Raw genomic sequence first — 9,568 nt, 5'->3', positions numbered from 1 at the left:
ATTTCTATCACGTCGTATCAAGGGAAACTTCTATCAAATGACTAATCCCTGTTGATGTTGACGTTAATCACCGGCAGGTGCAGGTGCTGTTTGTCAGTTTTCTCTACTGTAAAGTTATTCTATTTTCCCCCCTTTTGCGAATATACTCTTTGGAAGGTGATCTCTATGTGCAGCCTGCAGTTAAGGTGTGAAGAGTTATGCTCCACCCCCTTGAGAGCAGAGTATCTACATAAATTATTTGGAAATCTTCTCTTCCTTCTCCCTCAATTATTTATTTATTAAGTTATTTATTTACATTGACATGGATGCGCAAACACTTATTTTATAGTTTCATTATGATCCAATGTTACTTTATTTATTTGTTGCTCACATTGTTCCAGATTTGACCACAGGTAACTTTCAGTTGACTCTTATGTCCCTTTGACATATCTCTACCTTTGTGGGGCTTTTTGTTTGTTTTTTTAGCACCTCCTTACTTCCTGGCACTGTGAAATATTCCAATCATTTCTTGTGTATTTCCTGCTCTAGTCCTAGACTCGGCCATTTCTCCAAGGAGTGTTTTGTTGACAAAGATAAAAGAAACCAAGATCTAGGCTCCAGGTGTGCTCCTTGCTTCTGGGGTGTCATCGATTCTGGGCCCTCTCAGCTGACAGAGAAAGAAAATATGTGTGTATGTTGTCGTCACATGCTGTCAAGTCGGCTTCAACTCCTGGCAACCCAATGAATGAATGATGTCCTCAACGACCCTACTCAGCTTCCGTAGACTCATGCCTATGGCTTCCTCTATGGTGTCACAATCCACCTCATATTTGGTCTTCCTGTTTTCCTGCTGCCTTCTACTTTTCCCAGCATCATTGTCTTTTGCAAACAATCCTGACTTTTCATCATGTGTCCAAAGAAGGACAGCCTAAGTTTTATCATTTTTGCCTCCAGTCACAGTTCAGCCTTAATTTGCTCTAGGACCCACTTGTTCATCTTTCTGGCAGTCCAGAGTATCTGTAGAGCTCTATTCCAGCATCATATTTCAAATCAATCAATTTTTTTTCCTGTCAGCCTTCTTCACTGTCCAGCTTTCACACCTGTACCTAGTAATTGGGAATATAAGGAAGTAGATAATCTTGACCCTAGACTCTAATGACACTTCCTTACACTTGATGATCTTTCCTAATTCTTTCATTGTTGCCCCCGCCTCAAGTCTTAGTCTTTTCTCGACTTATTGGCAGTAGTTTCCATTTAAATTGGTGACTGAACCAAGGTAAACGAAATCTTTAACAATTTCAATGTCTTCATTCAAGTTGGGTAGAGCTTCTGTGGTCCTGATTTTTCTCTTCTTGACTTTCAAATGCAGTCCTGCTTTGCCACTTTCTTCTCTCACTTTCCTCAGAAGTTATTTCAAGTCATTGCTGCTTTCTGTAAGACGGCGTCATCTGCATGTCTTAGATTATTAATATTTCTTCCATCCATTTTCACTCCTCCTTCATCTGAGTCTAGCCCAGCTTTTGTGTGATATGTTCTGTGTACAGGCTAAACGTATAGGTAGATAAAACACATCCTTGTCTGACACCCTTGCCTGTAGGAAACCATTCTGTCTCTCCATATTCTGTCCTGACACTCTCTTCTTGTCTACAATACAGCTTATGCATCAGGACAATCAAGTTCTGAGGCACGCCCATTTCTTTGAGAGCAGCCCAGAGCTTTTCATGATCCACGTGTGAAATCCACGATGGAGAGACTGAATTCTGTCTGCCAAAACAGTAGCAGGAGCAGACTGTGCTCCTGACCATGAACTGTTCATATCAAATATCAGAGAGAGCTGAAGAAGAGCACTGAAAGAGTCACAGTGCCAAAATATGACAAATACAACATTGCCGTGAATTCAAAGTCCACATAAAAAACTTATTTGCATTGTTAAATTTAATTGACTGAGAACCAGTAAAACTATGGACTGAAATCAGAAATATTATTAAGGAAGAATGCCAAAAGATAATGCCTGAAGTAAAAAGAAAAGAAAAATCAAGGATGACAGCAGAGACACACAGAATTGTTAAGGACAGGCAAGAAGCAACAGTAAAAGGTGATGAAAGTAGGGTTAGAATCCTGAGCGCAGTCTCCCAGTGATGTCATACAGAGATAAAGAGAACTACTATAATGGCCAATGCAAAGAGATGGAAGAGAACAACGAAAAAGGAAGAACAAGAGGTCTCTTCCTGAAGATTCGAGAAATCGAAGGGAAATTTAGACCTAGATTAGGAATGCTGAAGGACCAACAGGGAAGCACACTCTCTGATCAGGAGAAGACAAAGGGAAGGTAGAAACAGTGCACTGAAGATCTACACAGAAGAGACAAAAGGATGATGGATGCCTTTGTAGACGATTCCTATGAGGAAGAACCTGTAATTTTAGATCGTGAAGTGGAAGCTGCCCTGAAAGTACTGGGAAGAAAAAAGTCACCAGTGTTAGGTTAGATATTGATAGAATTATTTCAAGACACAGAGACTGAATTTGTCAAAATCCTAACAAGAACATGCCAACAAACATGGAAAACAAAAAAAAATGACCAATAGACTGGAAACGTGCAACATATATCCCAATCCCCAAAAAAGGAGACGCCAAAGAGCGCAGTGACCATAGGACCTTTGCTCTCATGTCCCATGCAAATGCTCAAGGTGCTACAGTAAAGGCTTTTACCTTATGGGGAGCGAGAATGCCTGATAGCCAAGCTGGATTTTGAAAGAAGAGGCACACAAGATCTCCTTGGGGTTGTTCGTTGGCTACTGGAGTGCTCCAAAGAATTTCAGAAGAAGCTAGTCTATGTTTTACAGACTATAGTAAAGCCTTTGACTGTGTAGATTGTGTGTGTATACTAACCTGTATATATACATATATCTGTAACTCCACCCATATGTATATGTAACCATCTGTATCTATATTAAGCTAAACATGAATTCATCCTGATGTCTTCAACTTTAATCAATTGCCACATGGATCATTCTAGCCTTCCCCCTTTGCTTATCTGTAAACTCCCATTACAACAGTGAGAAACCTGGCTCCCACCAGCTGCCACCCATTTACTTAATCATTCAGTTCAACACATTTAATTAATTTTTAATCTAGCATGTCTCCAAGTTGCTCTCTGCAGTTCTATTTTCAGGAATCTGTGAGTTCTTCCTTTAACAAAAACAAAAAAAAGGTAAGGTTGGTTGGTATTGATATATTTGAATGTATTTGCATAAACATAGATTTGCATTGTTATTTTTCAGCATATGTAAAACTTCTAAAACCATGGCCTTGTATGTGTTCAATGATTAGGTCGAAATTTCCAAATGTAAATTTCCACTACCTACAGCACAGCAGGCTGACTCAAAGATACTTTGTTGCCATCTATTCAGAGTAAATAATTTTCAATGGCAGGTACTGCTGGCTTTGGAGCCCTCTTAGCTCCTTTTTCAGTATTCTTACCTTCCTCCTGGTGATCCCTCCACCAGGTACCTATGTGCATCCCATTTTGAAAGGCCGTTGCTCTGCCATCTGTCAGTTAATTTCCATATGGTGTAGTTGATGAGGTCAGTGGGGACTACCCTTTCCAATAATTTTAGGGTTTAATATGGATCATTAAATACCCCAAAGCAATCTGAAATATAAACAATTTGATTTCTAACAGAGAAATTCCAGGTACAGATATTTCCGAGGAGAGAGTCTTGTCCAGTGCTTCTCAAATTATGCCTGTTTACACAACTACTCGTGTATCAGTCTAAAGGATGGCACCTTTTTCTATATGCACATGACTTTTATTTTCTTGCCCTTTAATAGGAGCTGGAGAGTCATTTTTGGAGCTAAAATCTCAGCTTAACAGATGTGTGACTTGGGTATTTTTATTGATGTTAGAATTTAGCCTGGAAAACAACCACTTGACATTGTTCAATAAGCATTTCAACAACCAAAGGGACGTGTTGTCAGAATCTTAATTAGAGTGATGCTATGGGGCAGTTTCACAAAATGAATAATTGTATAAAACAATCACTAACACCCATAGGTGCTAACAATGTCTGGGATACAGCATATAAAGAATGTAATGACGATCTTTCCAGATTAATATAAGCCATTTTTTCTAAAATTGGGTTATTAAAAATAATACAAGATATCCTATAGATTTTTGCTTTTCAGACTCTATATTGTGGACTGGTAAGTCAAATAAAAGATTCCTTTTGTTGTATGTATTGCAGAATGCTCACTGATCCAGAAAAAATAAGGAAATGAAATTTAAATTAATAAAAGTAGAGGAATTACAGGTGAACTTTTAAGAAAATCATTATAGAAAAGCTATCTTTTCACAAATGGAAAATATCCCTATACCTAAAATTATTAAAATAAGGGACTTTAAAGAATTGGATTGTATTAGGACTGAGCCCAAATAAACTGCTACCAAAGTCAGCGGCAAATAGGAAGGCTAAAGGCAAATATATATTTAAAAATGGAAGTTTAAGACTTGCAACAGACAGAAAGAATCTTGGAAAAGTATATTTTTTAAAAAATAATCATGGGTTAGCTAGTACTTATTTCAAAATGATGCTAATGGTACCATATCTCTGGGTTTTTAGTGAGGAATACCACCCCGCCTATGGCTTTCTTAGAGAGAGAAGCTTTTGAGGGTTCACATTAGCCAACTTTCCATTTTCCCCAGCAGAGAGCTCATTATACAGGCTGAATTCTAACATCTTTACTCTTTACTTTTCCTATAAAATTTTCTTTCGATTCAATAGGTAATTATTGTTAGTATTTGTTAGGTATTTTCAGGTCCTCTATATGGGCCCAGCCTTAGGTTGAAAGACGACAAGTGGATACTGAGGTGGATCATAATGTAAATCGCATACACAACCCCCCAAGCATACTGAATATTGAAGATATCCTTAAAGGACAAAAGGAATGGGAAGAGTAGTCAGAAGAGCAATATGCTTCCTGAACGAAGGGTATAGAAGTCCCAGGTAGGAGGAAATTACTTTTAGTAATTTTAATTAGTAATTAGTAGCTTTAAGGAAATTGCTTCTTGTTCTGCCTCTTGATGGTTCAATTATGAAAGTCTCAGGTCCTCAATCTTTTGAATTTTTTTTAATCATCAGCTTTTTAGATCTTCCCTGCCCTCGAGCTGTCTTGCTCTGATTGTCTTGTGCCTGTAGAAGAATAAGACCCAATACGCAGGGCACTCAGCAGAATTCCTGGGTCTGTGGAACATCGTGATGTGCTGGGCTTGAAGGAGGTTGTTGAACAATGCAGAGACCCAACACTCAAAGCAAAGGAGAGAAGAGTGCGTTGCACATGGATGACGACAATGGGAGCTGCTCATCTGTGAACACTTGCCATGTCCTGGGCACTCTGCTATCTACCTTACAAGCTTCGGCACCCTATTTTATAAGTGGAATATATTTTTTGGGGTGGCTATAGAAAAGCAAAAAGGGGACAATATAAATCAATGTAACTCCATCGCATAGATTTAACCACCTCTACTAGGTATGTGTATATAAATATAAATAAATATAAAGCACATATGTATATTTATGTACATATGTATACATACATGTATATGTATAAACGTATTTTTGTATTTTTTCATTTTTTTCTGTTTATATGTCTATGTTAATATGGCTTTTTATAGATATATATTTCAGTGCATATAAAGTTTTGGAATCCACCTAGTAATATATTATGAACATCTTTTTAGGTCAATACATATTCTATTGCAAACGATTTTAACTGCTGTGAGTAAGGGAGAGGGATGCCAGGAGAGCTGTCAGACCTGACTGAAAGGTGGATGGTGGGTCTGGGCAACACCGAAGGAAGGGAAGAGAAGGCTAGTTTCGAAACGTCTGCCTTTAAGAGGTCTGCGTCTGATCGTGTGTCTGATTTCTCTCTCGGCAACAGAAGTATTCCCTTGAAATGGATACTACTTGTCGTAGTTCCCTATCTACCTGGCCCTTATTTTTCCTCCTCACTCCTATTTTTATCAGATTGCTTTTAGTTACCAGGTTATGTCCACGTCTGGCACGCTTTGATCAGTGCCAGCTGCCAAGGTGCATTTCATGTCCTGTCGTGATCAAGATAACCATGGCAGAATGATGGTCCTGCAGCGCTTTTTTTTCCAGAAATTCTACAGATCCAGTTTGAGTAAAAGTGGCATTTAAATGCTGGCCAAAAAATAATAATCAAAATGATAGCAATGTTTAAGTTGAATGTAAACAATTATCTTAAAATTAAGATTTAAAAGTGTAAGCCCTTGTATCAGGCTGATTGTATGTCATGGGGAAGGATTAATTTGGTAGACAATATGTGGTGAAAGATGTCAGAGAGAGACCAGTGTTCCTCCTAAATCTATGTGTAAGTAGTTATAGGGCTTATACATACAAAATGAAACTTTAAAAACATATTTCGAAAGAGATATATAGTTACTGTACACAGTTTAGAAAATAGAGAAGAAAAAACATTCTACAACTATTAGATTTTGAGTCCTAACTGAAAAGCTTGTGTTAATACAGTCCGATGGAACTTGATAACAGCAGTCTCCCATAAGGAGGATCAGCCCAAATTAAGTGCCTAGAGAAGGCAGACATCCAGACTCCGTATCATAGGTAAGTGGACATACAATAACACATCTTGTGTGTTGCTGCTCATGGCTCTGGAAATTTTCTTTAGGAACCCTGGATTGGTTGTCATTTACAAAAGCACACTCGTTTCTACATCTGGGCTTGTCAATCCGATCCAAAGGTGAAGAGTTTATTAACCGTCACCTGGTGTAAAACAGCTTGGAGGTTTCTGTGGGAGGAAAGCTGAAGTAATTTTCACCACTTTTGTTTTGAAAACTCAGTACATTCAGAGAAACCTACAACCTATAGTTTGTGTGATTTCAATGATGAAAAATACTGCTTCCCAAGTAGATGCAAATGGATTTGTTAATATATAATATTAAAATTCTAAGATTCTGATTTTCTTTAATTCTGTCTCAATTCAAGTGTGAATCATGTTCAGAACAGATGCAAATTGTAAATAGACATAAAATCAACTTTACAGTTAATAGAAAACGATTAGTCAAAATTATTGAGAAACTGAATGTTTCCATGGACATACAAATACTTTATCTCTTAGTGAACTTAGAAATTGTCTTCACTTATTGCAAAACCACTACTATCATTTCTAAACCTGAAGAGAGTTTTCATGAAGAGAAAGATACAAGACTTTTCAAAAGGGGGAAAGGCCAGCGGTAGAAGTTGAAGGCCTGTAGCCTAAGTTCAAAAGGGTAAAAGATAGCTAGTCATTTAAAACAAAGTACAACTACCTAGAAATCATGAGATATTAAATATTAAAATATTAACTGATACTGTCATCCAATATAATTTTTTTCTTATCAAATGATATAGGTGATAAGGGAAAGCAATAGCTATCAATACTCCACTAATGGATATTAACAAGCATACTACTTACCTTGATTTATATACAAAACTGGGGTAAGTAAAGACCATAAAATAGAATCTTTGGCCATGGGGTAAGGGGAGCAAGGAGGGAACAAAGAAGGAAATTGAGTCAAAAAGAAACTTGATTCTAGCATTGTCCTAAAGGGAGGTTCAACCTCAAATTGAAAACATTGGGTTTTAATAAAAAGATGCTCTTTGTGTAACTATGGTTTCATTTTTTTCTGGGATAATTGAAGGGAAAAAGATACTGCATGTAGTCCGTATGTTACTCATTAGCCTGCAACAAAGATTCCAAACACGGTTACTTTGTGAGGCAAGATTTCTCCTGAGCGTTAGGTTACGGTCTCTATGTATACAGTACCCCCCTCACCTGTATCCCCAGGTACTGCGGAGGGTGCAATAATAAATCTCAGGTAGACCAATTATCTGCAGATGCAAAGTTCCTACTCGCTCATATACGTTTGGCATAGGAATTCTATAATTGCTGACCAACTATGCCTGGCAATGCTTTCTGCTGTCTCCATATAAACTTGTAGGAAATGATAAGGTCATAGGTGACGTGTTTGAGTTTGGAGCCATATGTCACATATAATAACCTCTAATAAATCTTAATCTATGGATTGTTTAAATGTAGAAAATTCTGGCACTAAAATCAAAAATAGTGTAGTAATCAGACAGCTGAAATTAAACTAGAGATAGATCATGAATCGATGGCCCACAGAGCATTATTATTATTATCATCATCATCTACGGGTTTGGCTTAAAGAATTCTTTCTGGCAGGCCGAATTCTTTAGTTTTGGGATACCATAGTAGGTAGATTTACAAGATACGTACTAAAAATAGAACACATAACTTATAAATGTAGATAATTTGGTGAAAATCAAGTTATTATTATTTGTTAAATAAAAATATTGTGCTGGGGAGTCACTTCTTTCTCCATATTCAGACCAGAATCCAAATGATGATCTATCCATGCTTTTTTTGCATAAAATGTCTCATCTAGGGCTACAAGGAGGCTCCCCAAAGGCTGTTTTTGTTTTTTATCCCCTTGGGTACTCCTTACTTCATGTAGGTGTTTGCTGAATGAATTCGTTGTTCTTTTGTTTGATTTTGGCCTTTATAACCTATCTATCTGTTCACCCTCTCATTTAAACTTCTCCTACTAACTTTACCATAAGTTGGCAACATGCCAATAGTTAAATTCTGTCTTATCCTAGAAATGTGGCCTGACCCCACAGATAGATTCCTTCTCCTTATACTTGGCCAAAATATAGCCTGAACTAATTCTCCTAATATTGTGGGTACACCTATTGATTAGTCAGTTACATATATATATCAAATTACATTTCCAATGCATTCAACACATATAGGAATATCATAGTTTTAAACTCAATTTATACTTCTCTATTTTGAAGATCTTTGAAAACAATGGCTGAATTGAATCTAAGATACTAGACTTTCTCAACAGAGTCATATTGATAACATTTATTGAGTAACCAACTCTGTGCCAGATGTAATACTCATTGATTTTCATAAAAATCCCACAAGGTAGAAATTTTCATCCCCTTTTTTGCATCTGAGGAAGTGGGTTCGGAGAAGTTACATAAATTCCCCCAAGTTGGCAGAGCGCCCTTTGAAACTGTGCCAGAGTTAAATGCTGCCACACATGGTTTTGCAGAATGGCTGTGGCCTAGAATTGTGCGAGGTAAAACCTGCACAACGGTACTCGACACCCCACCAGGATACAACTCAGGTCTTTTCTTTCTGTCCAAACTCTTTTCTAGTATGTTGCACTCTGGGAACAAGATGGAACAGATTCTCCTTTATGGCAGAGGCAGAACAGAAGCTGTGACTTTGTATAGATGTCTTGAGTGCGGGGCCTGGGGAAGGGGAGGTAAGTGAGGTTTCTTCACAGCACCTTGCAGCTGCCCCTCCCCTGCTTTCTCCTCAGGCCTTTCTCTTCATCTTCCCTGTGGCCCATGACCTCTTGCTGTCTAGGCTTTAATCACTGTTACTTGTTAGTCCCGTGACGTTGAACAAGTGACATATCTGTTCTAAGCTTCATTTCTCATGGGTGAAAAGAGAATAAAATGACATAATTTTTATG

This window comes from Equus przewalskii, chromosome 8 (assembly GCF_037783145.1).
Source record: "Equus przewalskii isolate Varuska chromosome 8, EquPr2, whole genome shotgun sequence".
Lineage (NCBI taxonomy): Eukaryota > Metazoa > Chordata > Mammalia > Perissodactyla > Equidae > Equus > Equus przewalskii.
Note: the sequence above shows the minus strand (reverse complement) of the source record.